This window comes from Salmo trutta, unplaced genomic scaffold, assembly GCF_901001165.1.
Source record: "Salmo trutta unplaced genomic scaffold, fSalTru1.1, whole genome shotgun sequence".
NCBI classification, from domain to species: domain Eukaryota; kingdom Metazoa; phylum Chordata; class Actinopteri; order Salmoniformes; family Salmonidae; genus Salmo; species Salmo trutta.
Genome location: NW_021823258.1, coordinates 297,736 through 320,910, shown reverse-complemented (window position 1 = coordinate 320,910; position 23,175 = coordinate 297,736). Strand labels below are relative to the sequence as shown.

The 23,175-nt window shown below is 45.1% G+C and overlaps 1 protein-coding gene and 1 long non-coding RNA gene across 2 annotated transcripts in view; one reads left to right on the top strand and one right to left on the bottom strand.

The window, feature by feature from the left end:
• Positions 1–23,175, bottom strand: part of LOC115189962 (protein Wnt-5b) — a 139,901-nt gene that overhangs the window by 91,919 nt on the left and 24,807 nt on the right. The gene's annotated exons all lie outside the window — the stretch shown is intronic.
• On the top strand, positions 726–1,137 carry LOC115189963 (uncharacterized). The gene is made up of 2 exons (XR_003877072.1): positions 726–975; positions 1,046–1,137. It is a non-coding gene; the product is annotated as an uncharacterized LOC115189963 (long non-coding RNA).

Here is a 23,175-nt window from a genome sequence, read left to right as displayed (position 1 = left end):
GTTGGATTTGACCCAAATATAACACTTTGTATTCAGGACATAAAGGTCATTTCTGTGCCACATTTTTTTCTACAGTTTTCCTTTTGTGCGTTATTGCAAACAGGATGCATGTTTTGGAATATTTTTTATTCTGTACAGGCTTCCTTCTTTTCACTCTATCATTTAGGTTAGTATTGTGGAGTAACTACAATGTTGTTAATCCATCATCAGTTTTCTCTTAACACAGCCATTAAACTCTGTAACTGTTTTAAAATCACCATTGACCTCATGGTGAAACCCCTGAGCGGTTTCCTTCCTCCCTGGCAACTGAGTTAGGAAGGACGCCTGTGTCTTTGTAGTGACTGGGTGTATTGATAAACCATCCAAAGTGTAACTAATAACTTCACCAGGCTCAAAGGGATATTCATTGTCTGTTTTTTTTTTATTTTTACCCATCTACCAATAGGTGGCCTTCTTTGCGAGGCATTGGAAAACCTCCCTGGTCTTTGTGGTTGAATCTGTGTTTAAAATTCACTGCTCGACTGAGGGACCTCACGGATAATTGTATGTGTGGGAGATGAGATAGTCACTCAAAGATCATGTTAAACACTATTATTGCACAAAGCGTGAGTCAATGCAACTTATTATGTGACTTGTTAAGCATATTTTTATTCCTGAACTTATTTAGGCTCCTTGATAATAACAAAGGAGTTGATACCTATTGACTAGACATTTCAGCTTTTAATTTTTTATTAATTTGTAAAATGTCTAAAAACATGATTCATCTTTGACATTCTGGGGTATTGTGTGCAGGCCAGCGACACAACATCTCCACTTAATCAATTTTTTAATTCAGGCTGTGACCCCAAAACATGTAGAAAAAGACAAGGGGTGAATAATTTCTGAAGGCCCTGTATGTCAGGAAGGTTACTGTAAAGATGATTTACTGTAGATACATAGAGAAATCACATACTGACCCAATGTTATTGTCAGAAGGTTACTGTAAAGATGATTTACTGTAGACACATAGAGAAATCACATACTGACCCAATGTTATTGTCAGAAGGTTACGACAAAGATTACTAGATGTATAGCAAAAACAATATATATGTACTGCTACTGAGTAAAAAAAAGAACAAATATTTTGTTTGAAATGTGTATTTTGCTGTATAAATTATTTCTAAATGAAAGTAAGGACAAGAATGGCATCAAATTGTCAGACAATAACACACATCACAATACCCCATAATGACATCTCAATACCCCATAATGACATCTCAATACCCCATAATGACATCACAATACCCCATAATGACATCACAATACCCCATAAAGACATCACAATACCCCATAAAGACGTCACAATACCCCATAATGACATCACAATACCCCATAATGACATCACAATACCCCATAATGACATCTCAATACCCCATAATGACATCACAATACCCCATAATGACATCACAATACCCCATAAAGACATCACAATACCCCATAAAGACGTCACAATACCCCATAATGACATCACAATACCCCATAATGACATCTCAATACCCCATAATGACATCACAATACCCCATAATGACATCACAATACCCCATAAAGACATCACAATACCCCATAAAGACATCACAATACCCCATAATGACATCACAATACCCCATAAAGACAAAGCAACAACAGCTTTTTAGAAATGTTGCAAATTTATTACAAATAAAAAACTGATATCACATTTACATAAGTATTCACAAACATTACTAAGTACTTTGTTGAAGCACGTTTGTCAGCGATTACAGCTTTGAGTCCTCTTGGGTATGACGCTACAAGCTTGCCACACCTGTATTTGGGGAGTTTCTGTCAAAGATGTCGTAAGAATTGGACCAAGGTGCAGCGGGAACGTGTGTGCACATCTTCTTTATTATATAAAAAGAAGGAAAAAACAAACAAAACACGTATACAAACGCAACGAACGACACTAACAGACCTGTCAGGCGAACATACACTAAACAGGCGACAACTACCCACAAATCCCAATACAAAAACACCCCTATACATAGGACCTTCAATCAGAGGCAACGAGGAACAGCTGCCTCCAATTGAAGGTCCATCAAAACCCTAAACATAGAACTAAAAGGACTAGACTAGAACATAGAACATAAACCAACAAACCCCGGAACATTTACATTACATATACATTTTAGTCATTTAGCAGACGCTCTTATCCAGAGCGACTTACTGTACTGAATGCATAGATTTCATACAATTTCATACATTTTTTTTTTTTCTGTGCTGGCCCCCCGTGGGAATCGAACCCACAACCCTGGCGTTGCAAACACCATGCTCTACCAACTGAGCTACAGGGAAGGCTTACATAACACATAAACCAAACACCCCTCTACCTAAATACATAGCCCGAACCACATAAAACCAAGACCCCCTGCCACGTCCTGACCAAACTACAATAACAAATAACCCCTTTACTGGTCAGGACGTGGCAGTTTCTCCCATTCTTCTCTGCAGATCCTCTCAAGCTCTGTCAGGTTGGATGGGGAGTTTCTCCCATTCTTCTCTGCAGATCCTCTCAAGCTCTGTCAGGTTGGATGGGGAGTTTCTCCCATTCTTCTCTGCAGATCCTCTCAAGCTCTGTCAGGTTGGATGGGGAGTTTCTCCCATTCTTCTCTGCAGATCCTCTCAAGCTCTGTCAGGTTGGATGGGGAGTTTCTCCCATTCTTCTCTGCAGATCCTCTCAAGCTCTGTCAGGTTGGATGGGGAGCGTCGCTGCACAGCTATTTTCAGGTCTCTCCAGAGATGTTGGATCTGGTTCAAGTCCGTCTCTGGCTGGGCCACTCAAGGACATTCAGAGACTTGTCACAAAGGCACTCCTGCATTGTCTTGGCTGTGTGCTTAGGGTCGTTATCCTGTTGGAAGGTGAACCTTCGCCCCAGTCTGAGGTCCTGAGCGCTCTGGAGCAGGTTTTCATCAAGGATCTCTCTGTACTTTGCTCCGTTCATCTTTGCCTTGATCCTGACTAGTCTCCCAGTTCCTGCCGCTGAAAAACATCCCCACAGCATGATGCTGCCACCACCATGCTTCACCATAGGGATGGTGCCAGGTTTCCTCCAGACATGACGCTTGGCATTCAGGCCAAAGAGTTCGATCTTGGTTTCATCAGACCAGAGAATCTTGTTTCTCATCGTCTGAGAGTCCTTTAGGTGCCTTTTTGCAAACTCCAAGCGTGCTGTCATGTGCCTTTTACTGAGGAGTGGCTTCTGTCTGGCCACTCTACCATAAAGGTCTGATTGGTGGAGTGCTGCAGAGATGGTTCTCTTTCTGGAAGGTTCTCCCATCTCCACAGAGGAACTCTGGAGCTCTGTCAGAGTGACCATCGGGTCTTGGTCACATCGCTGACCAAGGCCTTTCTCCCCAGACTGCTCAGTTTGTCCTGGCAGACGGCTCCAGGAAGAGTCTTGGTGGTTCCAAACTTCCTCCATTTAAGAATGATGGAGGCCACTGTGTTCTTGGGGACTTTCAATGCTACAGATATTTTTTGGTATCCTTCCCCAGCTCTGTGCCTAGACACAATCCTGTCTCAGAGCTCTATGGACTATTCCTCAACCTCATGGCTTGGTTTTTGCTCTGACATGCACTGTCAACTGTGGGACCTTATATAGACAGGTGTGTGCCTTTCCAAATCATATCCAATCAATTGAATTTACCACAAGTGGACTCTAATCAAGTTGTAGAAACATCTCAAGGATGATCAATGGAAACAGGATGCAGCTGAGCTCAATGTCTAGTCTCGTAGCAAAGAGTCTGAATACTTATGTAAATAAGATATTTCAGTTGTTTATTTGTTATAAATTTGCAAACATTTCAAACCTGTTTTCGCTTTGTCATTATGGGGTATTGTGTATAGATTAATGAGGAAAACAATTCATTTAATTGATTTTAGAATAAGGCTGTAACGTAACAAAATGTGGAAAAAGGGAAGGGGCCTGAATCCTTTCTGAAGGAACCTTTATATGCTCATAGTTTCTTCTTTACTCCACCTTGCTTTACTAGATGTACAACAGTGTTATTACCTGTAGCCTCCTAGTCATCTAATAGCACAGCAGTATAACTGTCCTGGTCCCCTCCTCCCATCTGCTCTACAGCCTTCTGATACACAGTGGTCAACTCAGAGTCACACAGGTGGATAATAGAAGGTCTGGCTGTCTGTTTTACAACGAGAGGAGAGAGGACGGCTTAGCATGGACTGTCTGGATTACCTGTACAGTGCTTGTTTGTGAGGAGGGAGAGCTAGTGGGAGACAGACAGAGGGAGAAACAGGAAGAGACACAGGGAGAGACGGACGGACGGACGGACGGAGAAAGGCTTGCCTTTTATGGTCGTGAGGTCTGGGGTCAACTCACCAACCAAGAATTCACAAACACCAAATTGAGACTCTGCATGAAGAATTCTGAAAAAATATCCTCCTTGTACAACGTAAAACACCAAATAATGCAGAGCAGAATTAGGATGATACCTGCTAATTATCAAAATCCAGAAAAGAGACGTTAAATTCTACAACCACCTAAAAGGAAACGATTCCCAAACCTTCCATAACAAAGCCATCACCTACAGAGATGTGAACCTGGAGAAGAGTCCCCTAAGCATGCTGGTCCTGGGGCTCTGTTCACAAACACAAACAGACAAAAAGATAATTACTTGACACATTGGAAAGAATTAACAAAAAAACAGAGCAAACTAGAATGCTATTTGTCCCTAAACAGAGAGTACACAGTGGCAGAATACCTGACCACTGTGATTGACCCAAACTTAAGGAAAGCTTTGACTATGTACAGACTCAGTGAGCAGAGCCTTGCTATTGAGAAAGGCCGCCGTAGGCAGACCTGGCTCTCAAGAGAAGACAGGCTATGTGCCCACTGCCCACAAAATGAGGTGGAAACTGAGCTGCACTTCCTAACCTCCTGCTAAATGTATGACCATATTAGAGACACATATTTCCCTCAGATTACACAGATCCACAAAGAATTACAAAACAAACCTGATTTTGATAAACTCCCATATCTACTGGGTGAAATACCACAGTGTGACATCACAGCAGCAAGATGTGTGACCTGTTGCCACAAGAAAAGGTCAACCAGTGAAGAACAAACACCATTATAAATACAACCCATATTTATGTTTATTTATTTTCCCTTTTGTACTTTAGCTATTTACACATCGTTACAACACTGCATATATACATAATATGACATTATTCCTTTGGAACATTTGTGACTGTAATGTTTACTATTAATTTTATAATGTTTATTTCACTTGCTTTGGCAATATTAACATATGTTTCCCATGCCAATAAAGCCCTTTTAACTGAATTGAATTGACAGACAGACAGACAGACAGACAGACAGACAGACAGACAGACAGACAGACAGACAGACAGACAGACAGGAGAAAGGGAGAGGCAGACAGGTGGAAGGGAGAGACAGGCAGGAGAAAGGGAGAGACAGACAGACAGGTGAAAGGGAGGGGCAGACAGGTGAAAGGGAGAGACAGACAGGTGAAAGGGAGAGACAGACAGGAGAAAGGGAGAGACAGACAGACAGGAGAAAGGGAGAGGCAGACAGGTGAAAGGGAGAGACAGACAGGTGAAAGGGAGAGGCAGACAGGTGAAAGGCAGAGACAGACAGGAGAAAGGGAGAGACAGACAGACAGGAGAACGGGAGAGACAGACAGGTGAAAGGGAGAGGCAGACAGGTGAAAGGGAGAGGCAGACAGGTGGAAGGGAGAGACAGGCAGGAGAAAGGGAGAGACAGACAGACAGGTGAAAGGGAGAGGCAGACAGGTGAAAGGGAGAGACAGACAGGTGAAAGGGAGAGACAGACAGGAGAAAGGGAGAGACAGACAGACAGGAGAAAGGGAGAGGCAGACAGGTGAAAGGGAGAGACAGACAGGTGAAAGGGAGAGGCAGACAGGAGAAAGGGAGAGACAGACAGGAGAAAGGGAGAGACAGACAGACAGGTGAAAGGGAGAGGCAGACAGGTGAAAGGCAGAGACAGACAGGAGAAAGGGAGAGACAGACAGACAGGTGAAAGGGAGAGGCAGACAGGTGAAAGGGAGAGGCAGACAGGAGAAAGGGTGAGGCAGACAGGAGAAAGGGAGAGACAGACAGTGAGAGTCAGCTAGGAGCCAGTCTCTCTGCCAGGACCAGGTGTGTGAACAGTCCAGTGGTCCCAGAGGACCTCCTATCATCTCCTATTGATACGATCCTATTGATTCAGCCTGTCGCCCTTTAAACCAGTGGACACAACATGGACCGAGGCTGGACACAAGGCGGTCCATAGGGGTTTGATGGCCACCCTACAGAAGGGTCCTCATCACAGTGTCTGTGAAGGGTTGATAGTCTGTGGGGCCTTTGGAGACACAACAAGGTCCAAAAGATAAACAGAAGGGCTATTTTAACACAAGTCCTGGCCAGTTTCTTGTGTGTGTATGCGTGCGTTTGTGCGTCTGTGTATGCGTGTGCGTGTGTGTATCGGGGTCAGCCAGCTCTCCTCTGGGAGGTTGTGACAGTGTTTGACTGGTGTCATGTGACCTGTCGGGGCCCAGGGGCAGGCTGGGAGGCCCAAGCTGTCAGGGATCTGACGCCTCCGGAGGGTCGACCAGACTCACCTCGCGCCACACACACAGACACACAGAGCCTGCCTTCTGCTGCCTCTGCTCGATGGCTCCAAGCTGTCAAAACAGTCTCTCTCTCTCTCTCTCTCTCTCTCTCTCTCTCTCTCTGTCTCTGTCTCTCTCTCTCTCTCTCTCTCTCTCTCTCTCCAGTTAAAGAGCTTTGCTAGTCTCTGCAGGTTCCCTGGTTTATTTGGTTTACAGTACTTTTTCTCTGCTACTACCATTGTTCTCCCCCTCTCTCTTCCCCCTTTCTCTCCCTGTGTCTCCCCCTCTCTCTTCCCCCTTTCTCTCCCTGTGTCTGCCCCTCTCTCTTGAATCCAGGTGAAAGATATGATCCCTTATTTACGTCACCTGTTAAATCCACTTCAATCAGTGTAGATGAAGGGGAGGAGACAGGTTAAAGAAGGATTTTAAGCCTTGAGACAATTGAGACATGGATTGTGTATGCCATTCAGAGGGGGAAGGAGCACTGGTTTGTGTCAAGAACTGCAACGCTGCTGGGTTTTTTACACTCAACCATTTCCTGTGTGTATCAAGAATGGTCCACCATCTAAAGGACATCAAACCAACTTGATACAACTGTGGGAGTCAACTCGGGCCAGCATCCCTGTGGAACGCTTTCTACACCTTGTACAGTCCATGCCCCAATGAATTGAGGCTGTTCTGAAGGCAAAAAGTGGGTGCAACTCAATATTAGGAAGGTGTTCCTAATGTTTTGTACACTCAGTGTATACAGTGCATTCAGAAAGTATTCAGACCCCTTGACTTTTTTCACATTTTCATATGTTGCAGCCTTATTCTAAAATGGATACAATATTTTTTTCCTCATTAATCTACACACAATACCACATAATGACAAAGCAAAAACGGGTTTTGAGATTTTTTTGCAAATTTACAAAAAACAGAAATAACATAAGTATTCAGACCCTTTGCTATGAGACTAGACATTGAGCTCAGGTGCATCCTGTTTCCATTGATCATCCTTGAGATGTTTCTACAACTTGATTGGAGTCCACCTGTGGTAAATTCATTTGATTGGACATGATTTGGAAAGGCACACGCCTGTCTATATAAGGTCCCACAGTTGACAGTGCATGTCAGAGCAAAAACTAAGCCATGAGGTCGAAGGAAGTGTCCGTAGAGCTCTGAGACAGGATTGTGTCGAGGCACAGATCTGGGGAAGGATACCAAAAAATATCTGCAGCATTGAAGGTCCCCAAGAACACAGTGGCCTCCATCATTCTTAAATGGAAGAAGTTTGGAACCACCAAGACTCTTCCTGAAGCTGGCCACCCGGCCAAACTGAGAATTTAGGGGAGAAGGGCCTTGGTCAGGGAGGTGACCAAGAACCTGATGGTCACTCTGATTGAGCTCCAGATTTCCTCTGAGGAGATGGGAGAACCTTCCAGAAGGACAACCATCTCTGCAGCACTTCACCAATCAGGCCTTTATGGTAGAGGGGCCAGACGGAAGCCACTCCTCAGTAAAAGGCACATGACAGCCCACTTGGAGTTTGCCAAAAGGCTCCTAAATGACTCTCAGACGATGAGAAACAAGATTCTCTGGTCGATTGAAACCAAGATTGAACTCTTTGGCCTGAATGCCTAGCATCATGTCTGGAGGAAACCTGGCACCATCCCTATGGTGAAGCATGGTGGTGGCAGCATCATGCTGTGGGGATGTTTTTCAGAGGCAGGGACTAGGAGACTAGTCAGGATCAAGGCAAAGATGAACGGAGCAAAGTACAGAGAGATCCTTGATGAAAACCTGCTCCAGAATGCTCTGGACCTCAGACTGGGGCGAAGGTTCACCTTCCAACAGGATAACAACCCTAAGCACACAGCCAAGACAATGCAGGAGTGGCTTCGTGACAAGTCTCTGAATGTCCTTGAGTGGCCCAGCCAGAGCCCGGACTTGAACCTGATCGAACATCACTAGAGAGACCTGAAAATAGCTGTGCAGCGACGCTCCCCATCCAACCTGACAGAGCTTGAGAGGATATGCAGAGAAGAATAGGAGAAACTCCCCAAATACAGGTGTGTCAAGCCTGTAGCGTCACACCCAAGAAGACTCAAGGCTGTAATCGCTGACAAAGCTGCTTCAACAAAGTACTGAGTAAAGGGTCTGAATACATGGAAATGTGATAGCAGCTTTTTTTATTTGTAATAAATTTGCAAACATTACTAAAAACCTGTTTTTGCTTTGTTGATTAATAATGGAAAAAAAATATTTAATCTATTTCAGAATAAGGCTGTAACGTAAGAAAATGAGGAAAAAGTCAAGGGGTCTGAATACTTTCCTAATGCTCTGACTGTGTTACTGACCGACAATTAGATGCCATTCATCTCCTTACTTTCATTTAAAATAGTTAGTACAGCAAAATACACATTTCAAACAAAATCCTTTTTTTTACTCAGTACATATACTATATATATATATATGTATATAGTATTTGCTAAATTAGCATTGGGTCAGTATGTGATTTCTCTATGTATCTATATAATCTTCACAGTAACCTTCAGACAATAACATTGGGATTCTGAATATGTCTGTTACTTAGCAGGTGGTAAATAATGACCTGTTTCACCACTTCTCCTCTTTAGCAGTGACATATTTTAAGGCATTTGTGAATGTAATGTACAGATGTAGGATCTTAATTTGATCAATGCAGGCCATTTTTAACTGGTAGTGTATTTGAGGTTTAAAAAGACTTCTAAAGTTTGTAATTTCCACATAGCAATTTCTGACTTGATTTCCCCTTTCGAAAAACACCTTCAAAAATGTCCATTAATTATAATCCACATAAGGATTATTTTCCTGCTGTAGCAAACTGACTCAAATTAAGATCCTACATCTCTCTCTCTCTCTCTCTCTCTCTCTCTCTCTCTCTCTCTCTCTCTCTCTCTCTCTCTCTCTCTCTCTCTCTCTCCTCCCTCCCTCCCTCCCTCCCTCCCTCCCTCCCTCCCTCTCAAATCAATTCAAGCCAAAGGACTTTATTGGCATAGGAAACATATGTGTACGTTGCTAAAGCAAGTGAAATAGATAAACAAAAGTGAAATAAACAATCAAGTGTAATGTAAACATTACACTCAAACACGTTTCTAAGGAACAGTGACCTTTCAAATGTCATATTATGGCTATGTATCATGTTATAACCATGTGCAAATAGTTCAAGTAAAAAATAAATAAACATAAATATGGGTTGTATTTATAATGGTGTTTGTTCTTCACTGGTTGACCTTTTCTTGTGGCAACAGGTCACACATCTTGCTGCTGTGATGTCACACTGTGGTATTTCACCCAGTAGATAAAGGAGTTTATCAAAATCGGGTTTGTTTTGTAATTCTTTGTGGATCTGTGTAATCTGAGGGAAATATGTGTCTCTAATATGGTCATACATTTGGCAGGAGGTTAGGAAGTGCAGCTCAGTTTCCACCTCATTTTGTGGGTCTCTCTCTCTCTGACAGAGTGAGGGTGAGAAGCCCGGAGCCCCTGAACTATGGGGGGGCTACAGCCGTATGGTAGACATGAGGCCTGAGCCAAGACTGGCTACTACCCACAGAGAGTGTGTGTGTGTGTGTGTGTGTGTGTGTGTGTGTGTGTGTGTGTGTGTGAGAGAGAGAGAGAGAGAGAGAGAGAGAGAGAGAGAGAGAGAGAATGTGTGTTGATTGAATATTAGTGTGCAGTATATATATACAGTATGTTATGTAGTGGTAGACAGTCTATATCTAACTGTGGGAAGAGCTTCATATGCTGTGTGTTTCAGATGGTTTAGAATGGATAGATGGAAACATGTTATTATAGAGGGGGGGAAACATGTTATTATAGAGGGGGGAGGAAACATGTTATTATAGAGGGGGGGAAACATGTTATTATAGAGGGGGGAGGAAACAAGTTATTATAGAGGGGGAAGGAAACATGTTATTATAGAGGGGGGAGGAAACATGTTATTATACAGGGGGAAGGAAACATGTTATTATAGAGGGGAAGGAAACATGTTATTATAGAGGTGGGAGGAAACATGTTATTATAGAGGGGGAAGAAACATGTTATTATAGAGGGGGGAGGAAACATGTTATTATACAGGGGGAAGGAAACATGTTATTACAGAGGGGGGAGGAAACATGTTATTATAGAGGGGGGAGGAAACATGTTATTATAGAGGGGAGGAAACATGTTATTATAGAGGGGGGAAACATGTTATTATAGAGGGGGGGAAACATGTTATTATAGAGGGGTGAGGAAACATGTTATTATAGAGGGGGAAGGAAACATGTTATTATAGAGGGGAAGGAAACATGTTATTATAGAGGGGGAAGGAAACATGTTATTATAGAGGGGAAGGAAACATGTTATTATAGAGGGGAGGAAACATGTTATTATAGAGGGGGAAGGAAACATGTTATTATAGAGGGGGGAGGAAACATGTTATTATAGAGGGGGAAGGAAACATGTTATTATACAGGGGGGAGGAAACATGTTATTATAGAGGGGGGAGGAAACATGTTATTATAGAGGGGGAAGGAAACATGTTATTATAGAGGGGGGGAAACATGTTATTATAGAGGGGGGGAAACATGTTATTATACAGGGGGGAGGAAACATGTTATTATAGAGGGGGGAGGAAACATGTTATTATAGAGGGGGAAGGAAACACTGGTCTGGACCCAGTCAGGAACAACTCTGGACCCTAGTTATAGTTATAGCCCATTACTGGCCTGGACCCAGTCAGGAACAACTCTGGGCCCTAGTTATAGTTATAGCCCATTACTGGCCACTATACAATAACCCATAAATACGACCAAACAATAAAAGTCTACATTGGGATTATCCAGTAATGAAGAAAGCCAACGACCCAAAACAGGGAATATTTCCTTTGTTAAAGTTGAGGCCTGTTTAGACTGATCCCATGCAGGGCTGGCTAAAACATTCCCCAGTCTTCACATTTACAATGCGTCCCATACAACCCTGTTCCCTAGTGCACTTCTTTTTAACCGGGGCCCATAGGGTTCTGGTCATTAGTAGTGCACTATATAGGGGATATGGTTACATTTGGGACGCAAACTCAACAGACCCAAGGCCAGAATGGCAGACGACAACATATTCAAGGCACAAGGAATGTGCTGTGTGCTTGCAGAATGTTGTCATTTCTCTCCCTCCCCCTCTCTATTTCCCTTCTTCACTCACTGCCCCTCTCTCCGCCTCTCCCTCTCTCTCTCTCCATCCTCTCCGTCTCTCCACCCTCACTTTCCCTCTCTCTCCCTCTCTGTCTCTCTCTCTGTCTACCCTCTCTCTCCCTTTCTCTCTCTGTCTCTATCTCCATCCTCTCCCTCTCTCCACCTCCTCTGTGTCTCCGTCTCTCTCTTTCTCTCTCTCTCTACCCTCGCTCTCTGTCTCCACCCTCTCTCTCCGTCTCTCTTTTCACCGTCTCTCTCTCTCTCTCTCTCTCCACCGTCTCTCTCTCTGTCTCTCTCTCCACCGTCTCTCTCTCTCTCCACCATCTCTGTCTCTGTCTCTCTCTCCACCATCTCTCTCTCTGTCTCTCTCTCTCCATGCCTCTCTCTCTCCACAGTCTCTCTCTCTCTCTCTCTCTCCACCATCTCTCTTTTTCTTTCTCTCTCTCCACCGTCTCTCTATCTCTCCACCATCTCTCTCTCTCCACTATCTCTCTCTTTCTTTCTCTCTCTCCACCGTCTGTCTCTCTCTCTCCACCGTCTCTCTGTCTCGCTCTCCACCATCTCTCTTTTTCTTTCTCTCTCTCCACCGTCTCTCTCTCTCTCCACCATCTCTCTCTCTCCACTATCTCTCTCTTTCTTTCTCTCTCTCCACCGTCTCTCTCTCTCTCTCCACTGTCTCTCTGTCTCTCTCTCCACAATCTCTCTCCCTCTCCACAATCTCTCTCTCTCTCTCTGTGGTGGCTAGCTGTAGGACACAGCAGCAGCAGTGTTATACAACAGGAAGTGAAGCTGGTCTCAGGAGCTTTGAGACAAATAGACCGATTTGATCAACTTTAAGAGCTCTCTGCCAAGAGGAGACCTCTCAATACAGCCAGTCTTATTTTGTTGGTGTGTGTGTGCGCCTGCATGGGCACATGTCTCTCTCTCTGTGTGTGTGTGTGTGTGTGTGCTCGCCAACAGGAGATGGAAGTAAAGGCTAACAGCTAGCTAGTCTCTCTCTCTCTGTGTGTGTGTGTGCGTGTGTGTGTCTGTGTGTCTGTGTGTGTCTGTGTGTCTGTGTGTGTGTGTGTGTGTGTGTGTGTGTGTGCTCACCAACAGGAGATGGAAGTAAAGGCTAACAGCTAGCTAGTCTCTCTCTCTCTGTGTGTGTGTGTGTGTGTGTGTGTGTGTGTGTGTGTGTGTGTGTGTGTGTGTGTGTGTGTGTGTGTGTGTGTGTGTGTGTGTGTGTGTGTGTGTGTGTGCTCACCAACAGGAGATGGAAGTAAAGGCTAACAGCTAGCTAGTCTCTCTCTCTCTGTGTGTGTGTGTGTGTGTGTGTGTGTGTGTGTGTGTGTGCTCACCAACAGGAGATGGAAGTAAAGGCTAACAGCTAGCTAGTCTCTCTCTCTCTCTGTGTGTGTGTGTGTGTGTGTGTGTGTGTGTGTGTGTGTGTGTGTGTGTGCTCACCAACAGGAGATGGAAGTAAAGGCTAACAGCTAGCTAGTCTCTCTCTGTGTGTGTGTGTGTGTGTGTGTGTGTGTGTGTGTGTGTGTGTGTGTGTGTGTGTGTGTGTGTGTGTGTGCTCGCCAACAGGAGATGGAAGTAAAGGCTAACAGCTAGCTAGTCTCTCTCTGTGTGTGTGTGTGTGTGTGTGTGTGTGTGTGTGTGCTCGCCAACAGGAGATGGAAGTAAAGGCTAACAGCTAGCTAGTCTCTCTCTGTGTGTGTGTGTGTGTGTGTGTGTGTGTGTGTGTGTGTGTGTGTGTGTGTGTGTGTGTGTGTGTGTGTGTGTGTGTGTGTGTGCTCGCCAACAGGAGATGGAAGTAAAGACTAACAGCTAGCTAGTCTCTCTCTGTGTGTGTGTGTGTGTGTGTGTGTGTGTGTGTGTGCTCGCCAACAGGAGATGGAAGTAAAGGCTAACAGCTAGCTAGTCTCTCTCTGTGTGTGTGTGTGTGTGTGTGTGTGTGTGTGTGTGTGTGTGTGTGTGTGTGTGTGTGTGTGTGTGTGTGTGTGTGTGTGCTCGCCAACAGGAGATGGAAGTAAAGACTAACAGCTAGCTAGTCTCTCTCTGTGTGTGTGTGTGTGTGTGTGTGTGTGTGTGTGTGTGTGTGTGCTCACCAACAGGAGATGGAAGTAAAGGCTAACAGCTAGCTAGTCTCTCTCTGTGTGTGTGTGTGTGTGTGTGTGTGTGTGTGTGTGTGTGTGTGTGTGTGTGTGTGTGTGTGTGTGTGTGTGTGTGTGTGTGTGTGTGCTCACCAACAGGAGATGGAAGTAAAGGCTAACAGCTAGCTAGTCTCTCTCTGTGTGTGTGTGTGTGTGTGTGTGTGTGTGTGTGTGCTCACCAACAGGAGATGGAAGTAAAGGCTAACAGCTAGCTAGTCTCTCTCTCTCTGTGTGTGTGTGTGTGTGTGTGTGTGTGTGTGTGTGTGTGTGTGTGTGTGTGTGTGCTCACCAACAGGAGATGGAAGTAAAGGCTAACAGCTAGCTAGTCTCTCTCTCTCTGTGTGTGTGTGTGTGTGTGTGTGTGTGTGTGTGTGTGTGTGTGTGTGTGTGTGTGTGTGTGTGTGTGTGTGTGTGTGTGTGTGTGTGCTCACCAACAGGAGATGGAAGTAAAGGCTAACAGCTAGCTAGTCTCTCTCTCTCTGTGTGTGTGTGTGTGTGTGTGTGTGTGTGTGTGTGTGTGTGTGTGTGTGTGTGTGTGTGTGTGTGTGTGTGTGTGTGTGTGTGTGTGTGTGTGTGTGTGTGTGCTCACCAACAGGAGATGGAAGTAAAGGCTAACAGCTAGCTAGTCTCTCTCTCTCTCTCTGTGTGTGTGTGTGTGTGTGTGTGTGTGTGTGTGTGTGTGTGTGTGTGTGCTCACCAACAGGAGATGGAAGTAAAGGCTAACAGCTAGCTAGTCTCTCTCTGTGTGTGTGTGTGTGTGTGTGTGTGTGTGTGTGTGTGTGTGTGTGTGTGTGTGTGTGTGTGTGTGCTCGCCAACAGGAGATGGAAGTAAAGGCTAACAGCTAGCTAGTCTCTCTCTGTGTGTGTGTGTGTGTGTGTGTGTGTGTGTGTGTGTGTGTGTGTGTGTGTGTGTGTGTGTGCTCGCCAACAGGAGATGGAAGTAAAGGCTAACAGCTAGCTAGTCTCTCTGTGTGTGTGTGTGTGTGTGTGTGTGTGTGCTCGCCAACAGGAGATGGAAGTAAAGGCTAACAGCTAGCTAGTCTCTCTCTGTGTGTGTGTGTGTGTGTGTGTGTGTGTGTGTGTGTGTGTGTGTGTGTGCTCGCCAACAGGAGATGGAAGTAAAGACTAACAGCTAGCTAGTCTCTCTGTGTGTGTGTGTGTGTGTGTGTGTGTGTGTGTGTGTGTGTGTGTGTGTGTGTGTGTGTGTGTGTGCTCACCAACAGGAGATGGAAGTAAAGGCTAACAGCTAGCTAGTCTCTCTGTGTGTGTGTGTGTGTGTGTGTGTGTGTGTGTGTGTGTGTGTGTGTGTGTGTGTGTGTGTGCTCACCAACAGGAGATGGAAGTAAAGGCTAACAGCTAGCTATTCTCTCTCTCTCTGTGTGTGTCTGTGTGTGTGTGTGTGTGTGTGTGTGTGTGTGTGTGTGTGTGTGTGTGTGTGTGTGTGTGTGTGTGTGTGTGTGTGTGTGTGTGTGCTCACCAACAGGAGATGGAAGTAAAGGCTAACAGCTAGCTAGTCTCTCTCTGTGTGTGTGTGTGTGTGTGTGTGTGTGTGTGTGTGTGTGTGTGTGTGTGTGTGTGTGTGTGTGTGTGCTCACCAACAGGAGATGGAAGTAAAGGCTAACAGCTAGCTATTCTCTCTCTCTCTGTGTGTGTCTGTGTGTGTGTGTGTGTGTGTGTGTGTGTGTGTGTGTGTGTGTGTGTGTGTGTGTGTGTGTGTGTGTGTGTGTGTGTGCTCGCCAACAGGAGATGGAAGTAAAGGCTAACAGCTAGCTAGTCTCTCTCTGTGTGTGTGTGTGTGTGTGTGTGTGTGTGTGTGTGCTCGCCAACAGGAGATGGAAGTAAAGGCTAACAGCTAGCTAGTCTCTCTCTGTGTGTGTGTGTGTGTGTGTGTGTGTGTGTGTGTGTGTGTGTGTGTGTGTGTGTGTGTGTGTGTGTGTGTGTGTGTGTGCTCGCCAACAGGAGATGGAAGTAAAGACTAACAGCTAGCTAGTCTCTCTCTGTGTGTGTGTGTGTGTGTGTGTGTGTGTGTGTGTGTGTGTGTGTGCTCACCAACAGGAGATGGAAGTAAAGGCTAACAGCTAGCTAGTCTCTCTCTGTGTGTGTGTGTGTGTGTGTGTGTGTGTGTGTGTGTGTGTGTGTGTGTGTGTGTGTGTGTGTGTGTGTGTGTGTGTGTGTGTGTGTGTGTGCTCACCAACAGGAGATGGAAGTAAAGGCTAACAGCTAGCTAGTCTCTCTCTGTGTGTGTGTGTGTGTGTGTGTGTGTGTGTGTGTGTGCTCACCAACAGGAGATGGAAGTAAAGGCTAACAGCTAGCTAGTCTCTCTCTCTCTGTGTGTGTGTGTGTGTGTGTGTGTGTGTGTGTGTGTGTGTGTGTGTGTGTGTGTGCTCACCAACAGGAGATGGAAGTAAAGGCTAACAGCTAGCTAGTCTCTCTCTCTCTGTGTGTGTGTGTGTGTGTGTGTGTGTGTGTGTGTGTGTGTGTGTGTGTGTGTGTGTGTGTGTGTGTGTGTGTGTGTGTGTGTGTGTGTGTGTGCTCACCAACAGGAGATGGAAGTAAAGGCTAACAGCTAGCTAGTCTCTCTCTCTCTGTGTGTGTGTGTGTGTGTGTGTGTGTGTGTGTGTGTGTGTGTGTGTGTGTGTGTGTGTGTGTGTGTGTGTGTGTGTGTGTGTGTGTGTGTGTGTGTGTGTGTGCTCACCAACAGGAGATGGAAGTAAAGGCTAACAGCTAGCTAGTCTCTCTCTCTCTCTCTGTGTGTGTGTGTGTGTGTGTGTGTGTGTGTGTGTGTGTGTGTGTGTGCTCACCAACAGGAGATGGAAGTAAAGGCTAACAGCTAGCTAGTCTCTCTCTGTGTGTGTGTGTGTGTGTGTGTGTGTGTGTGTGTGTGTGTGTGTGTGTGTGTGTGTGTGTGTGCTCGCCAACAGGAGATGGAAGTAAAGGCTAACAGCTAGCTAGTCTCTCTCTGTGTGTGTGTGTGTGTGTGTGTGTGTGTGTGTGTGTGTGTGTGTGTGTGTGTGTGTGTGCTCGCCAACAGGAGATGGAAGTAAAGGCTAACAGCTAGCTAGTCTCTCTGTGTGTGTGTGTGTGTGTGTGTGTGTGTGCTCGCCAACAGGAGATGGAAGTAAAGGCTAACAGCTAGCTAGTCTCTCTCTGTGTGTGTGTGTGTGTGTGTGTGTGTGTGTGTGTGTGTGTGTGTGTGCTCGCCAACAGGAGATGGAAGTAAAGACTAACAGCTAGCTAGTCTCTCTGTGTGTGTGTGTGTGTGTGTGTGTGTGTGTGTGTGTGTGTGTGTGTGTGTGTGCTCACCAACAGGAGATGGAAGTAAAGGCTAACAGCTAGCTAGTCTCTCTGTGTGTGTGTGTGTGTGTGTGTGTGTGTGTGTGTGTGTGTGTGTGTGTGTGTGTGTGTGTGTGTGTGCTCACCAACAGGAGATGGAAGTAAAGGCTAACAGCTAGCTATTCTCTCTCTCTCTGTGTGTGTCTGTGTGTGTGTGTGTGTGTGTGTGTGTGTGTGTGTGTGTGTGTGTGTGTGTGTGTGTGTGTGTGTGTGTGTGTGTGTGTGTGTGTGTGCTCACCAACAGGAGATGGAAGTAAAGGCTAACAGCTAGCTAGTCTCTCTCTGTGTGTGTGTGTGTGTGTGTGTGTGTGTGTGTGTGTGTGTGTGTGTGTGTGTGTGTGTGTGTGTGCTCACCAACAGGAGATGGAAGTAAAGGCTAACAGCTAGCTATTCTCTCTCTCTCTGTGTGTGTCTGTGTGTGTGTGTGTGTGTGTGTGTGTGTGTGTGTGTGTGTGTGTGTGTGTGTGTGTGTGTGTGTGTGTGTGTGTGTGTGTGTGTGTGCTCACCAACAGGAGATGGAAGTTAAGGCTAACAGCTAGCTAGTCTCTCTCTCTGATGGAAGAAATGACTGTTGCTTCTATGTTTTTGTTCTCTCAGATAACTGCAGATATATATGGGGGTTGAAAATGATGCAGACAATTACATTGATGGAAGCAACAGTCTATTCGCTATATTAAGCTGATCCACCCCTTAAGAAACAAAATACTAAATAAAAACAATTATTTAAAAATTGAAAAAATAAATATATATATATATGTCTCAGAGAAAGAGGTAGAGGCCAAAATGATTACTCTCCTACAGATTGTTAGAAATAAAGAGGTCAAACGTTTAGTATTTGGTCCCATATTCCTGGCACGGAATGACTACATCAATACAAACTTGTTGGATTCATTTGCAGTTCATTTCGGTTGTTTTCAGAATATTTTGTGTCCAACAGAAATGAATGGTACATAACGTATTTTGTCATTTTGGAGTCACTTTTATTGTAAATAACAATAGAACATGTTTCTAAACACTTCTACATTAATGTAGATGCTACCATGGCTACGGATAATCCTGAATGAATCGTGAATAATGATGAGTGAGGAAGTTACAGAGGGTCAAAGATCATTCCACCAAGACATGCTAACCTCTGTTATCGGTAATGGTGAGAGGTTAGCAGGTCTAATTTCAGAGCCCACTGTATGTAGTCTAAGTTTCAATCCCAAATGGCACCCTATTCCCTTTATAGTGCACTACTTTTGACCAGAGCACTGTGGAGTCTAGTCAAAAGTGCACTATATAGGGAATAGGGTGCCATTTGGGACATAGCCTTCTATAGGACTGCAAAGAAACCTGCTGGAATGATGGTGTGATACATATCAGATGTGAGGAGGAGAAGAGGAAGAGAAGAGAGAGAAGAGAGCAGGATGAGGAAGAGAAGAAGAGAGAGAGAGAGAAGAGAGCAGGATGAGGAGGAGAAGAAGAGAGAAGAGAGCAGGATGAGGAAGAGAAGAAGAGAGAAGAGAGCAGGATGAGGAAGAGAAGAAGAGAGAGAAGAGAGCAGGATGAGGAAGAGAAGAAGAGAGAGAAGAGAGCAGGATGAGGAAGAGAAGAAGAGAGAGAGAGAAGAGAGCAGTGTCATGACGTTGGCCTGTGGGTAAGGTTTATGACCCCCCCATAAATACCTTCTCCCTTCCCCTCTCTCTCTGACCCTACTGAAGGACTGGAATAGCCTGTGTTAAATATAGAGAGTCTGGGAACATCAAACAAATGGGGAAAGGAACCATCTTTTGTTAATAAAACCAGTTGGAAATATGCTTGATAACGTAATGAGTATGTATGTCAGTTCATTGTTATCTGAGACATTATGATTGATGGCAGGACGATATAAACTGTACCGGAGAAAGTATACACCCTCTAGTTATCAGAGTCACATGGAATTGTTATGCAATTGAAATGTTTGATATTGAAATTGTTTGTTAGGAGATTAAATGTAATTTTAGCTTCCAAATGAGAGAATTGGGTTTTCATAGGGAAAGTGCCCTGCCGATCAGTGGCCAACCCTGTGAAGAGACATGGGGTTATAAACGATGAAGCCTCCTTCCTCCCCCTCTCCACTATATAAGTCTTTGACGAAAAGACATTCAGTGTTCCAGTACGGGAGGACTGCAGCCTCTACGTTATAAGGACAGACACATATCAAGAACAGAACTAAGCCAACCTCGGCGTGAGCTATGGTATGAACTGGTATGAACTTTGAGCTTATTCACTACAGAAGTGATACTTCCTAGCCATTGAGTTAGCCGCTGCTAACGTGGGCTAGGAAAGGACGGACGACGGATCCAGTCTAACAACCAGACGAAGATACCACCACCATTGACATTCTTCCACTACACAACAGGAAGATCTGTTGGCCAACCACGGCCAGCATCTACGACCAATCTACCGAAGCGCAGCTCAGAGTAAATATTTATTGCATTTTCCTTTTCCAAATGGGCGGTAATTTAGAATGCATAAGATAATGTATTTACGATAGCATAGCTGCTGTTTCTCTGTTCCTAAATCTTCCCGCTCTTTCATTCAAGCCCAACCCCCCCTTCCTTTGTGTAACCAGCCATGATACAGGCTCAGTCCACCAGGACGCTTTCTGTATGACATCATATGAATTCTGTGTATTTGTAATTCTGTGTGATTAGTTAGGTATTTAGTAAATAAATAATTAAACCCAATTTTGTATTGCAGATTCAACTTGTTAGCCAGGGTTCGTGAAGTTAACCAAGAATTTATAACTTTCATGATGAGATTGAAAATAAGATAAGATTGACTGCTATCGATGTAAAATATCACTAAGTATTTTAAGAGTTTATTCAGAAGATAACAGCTCTATAAACGTTCTTCTGTGGTGCCCCGACTTTCTAGTTAATTACATTTACATGATTAGCTTAATCAGGTAATATTAATTACAGAGAAATAATTTTATAAGTTAGCATGTCATATCACTTAATCCGGCATAGCCAAAGACACGACAGCAGGATGAGGAAGAGAAGAAGAGAGAGAAGAGAGAGCAGGATGAGGAAGAGAAGAAGAGAGAGAGAAGAGAGCAGGATGAGGAGGAGAAGAAGAGAGAGAAGAGAGCAGGATGAGGAAGAGAAGAAGAGAGAAGAGAGAAGAGAGCAGGATGAGGAAGAGAAGAAGAGAGAGAGAGAAGAGAGGAGGATGAGGAAGAGAAGAAGAGAGAGAAGAGAGAGCAGGATGAGGAGGAGAAGAAGAGAGAGAAGAGAGCAGGATGAGGAAGAGAAGAAGAGAGAAGAGAGCAGGATGAGGAAGAGAAGAAGAGAGAGAGAGAAGAGAGCAGGATGAGGAAGAGAAGAAGAGAAGAAGAGAGAGAAGAGAGCAGGATGAGGAAGAGAAGAAGAGAGAAGAGAGCAGGATGAGGAAGAGAAGAAGAGAGGAGAGCAGGATGAGGAAGAGAAGAAGAGAGAGAGAGAAGAGAGCAGGATGAGGAAGAGAAGAAGAGAGAAGAGACTGTTTCAGACTGGAGTTGGTGGATCCATGATGGAAGAAGTCCTTGTGTCAATGTGTGTTGAAACACAGTGTATTCATGGTTCTGGTTGCTGAGCTGCATCCAGTAGATATGGATCAGATAACAGCAGTAACAATGGTAAGAGTGGGGAGCTCCTCAGTGACTGGCATAGTGGCTTAGTTTCACATTAACACCTCATAGTCTCACACAGACACTGGTTATCCTTACCTCACAGTCACAGTCCACCACATACAGAGTATTAAACACTGGTTATCCTTACCCCACAGTCACAGTCCACCACATACAGAGTATTAAACACTGGTTATCCTTACCTCACAGTCACAGTCCACCACATACAGAGTATTAAACACTGGTTATCCTTACCTCACAGTCACAGTCCACCACATACAGAGTATTAAACACTGGTTATCCTTACCTCACAGTCACAGTCCACCACATACAGAGTATTAAACACTGGTTATCCTTACCCCACAGTCACAGTCCACCACATACAGAGTATTAAACACTGGTTATCCTTACCCCACAGTCACAGTCCACCATATACAGAGTATTAAACACTGGTTATCCTTACCCCACAGTCACAGTCCACCACATACAGAGTATTAAACACTGGTTATCCTTACCCCACAGTCACAGTCCACCATATACAGAGTATTAAACACTGGTTATCCTTACCCCACAGTCACAGTCCACCACATACAGAGTATTAAACACTGGTTATCCTTACCCCACAGTCACAGTCCACCACATACAGAGTATTAAACACTGGTTATCCTTACCCCACAGTCACAGTCCACCACATACAGAGTATTAAACACTGGTTATCCTTACCCCACAGTCACAGTCCACCATATACAGAGTACTAAACTATCGTCGGCAAAATCAAGAGCTGGAGACCTTGAGGTGAAGACAGAAGGTCCCATGACCCATAGTTTACTATTCCCTTCTCTGGGGAGGCAGGTAGCCTAGCGGTTAGAGCATTCAACTAGTAACCAGCAGGTAGCCTAGCGGTTAGAGCATTCAACTAGTAACCAGCAGGTAGCCTAGCGGTTAGAGCATTCAACTAGTAACCGAAAAGTTACAAGATCAAATCCCCAAGCTGACAAGAATCTGTCGTTCTGCCCCTGAACAAGACAGTTAACCCACTGTTCCTAGGCCGTCATTGTAAATAACAATTTGTTCTTAACTGACTTGCCTAGTTAAATAAAAAATACAAAAATGTTTAGACATTATAGACAGGGAGACAAGGGATGCATTCCCCAGCAGGTGAAAATACCCCGACTGTCAGGTCATCACCCCACACCACACAGAGCTTAGGACACCTGTAGTACACACACACACACACACACACACACACACACGGCCATCTGCAGTCAACGTGGAGCTTAGAGGATTAGAGGGCCTTAACGACTGTCTCTAGATCAGTTTCCTCTCCCTACTTCACCGTTTTGAGCATGACTCCACAGCTGGTCCTGGTTCAGATGTTAGGGCACTAAGGCCCAGTGTACGAATTATGAAAGGCAGTGTGTGTAGCCTTCTGTTGGGAACATTGGGAGCCCCCCCCATGGAGGGCTATCCTAGGGGGTTATTCTATCCTTCTACCCCCCATGGAGGGCTATCCTAGGGGGTTATTCTACCCTTCTACCCCCCATGGAGGGCTATCCTAGGGGGTTATTCTATCCTTCTACCCCCCATGGAGGGCTATCCTAGGGGGTTATTCTACCCTTCTACCCCCCCATGGAGGGCTATCCTAGGGGGTTATTCTACCCTTCTACCCCCCATGGAGGGCTATCCTAGGGGGTTATTCTACCCTTCTACCCCCCATGGAGGGCTATCCTAGGGGGTTATTCTATCCTTCTACCCCCCATGGAGGGCTATCCTAGGGGGTTATTCTACCCTTCTACCCCCCATGGAGGGCTATCCTAGGGGGTTATTCTACCCTTCTACCCCCCATGGAGGGCTATCCTAGGGGGTTATTCTACCCTTCTACCCCCCATGAAGGGCTATCCTAGGGGGTTATTCTACCCTTCTACCCCCCATGGAGGGCTATCCTAGGGGGTTATTCTACCCTTCTACCCCCCCTGGAGGGCTATCCTAGGGGGTTATTCTACCCTTCTACCCCCCATGGAGGGCTATCCTAGGGGGTTATTTCTCTCTGCCCCTCTCCCCTCTCTCACCCCATCTCTCCCCTCATTTTTCTATCCCCCCTCCTCTCTCTCCTCTTTCAATTCAATTCAATTAAATACTTCTCTCTCCCCCTCTCTCCTCTTTCTCACTCCTCCTTCTCTCTCCCCTCTCTCTTCTTTCTCTCTCTCCTCATCCCTCTGGAGGTGAA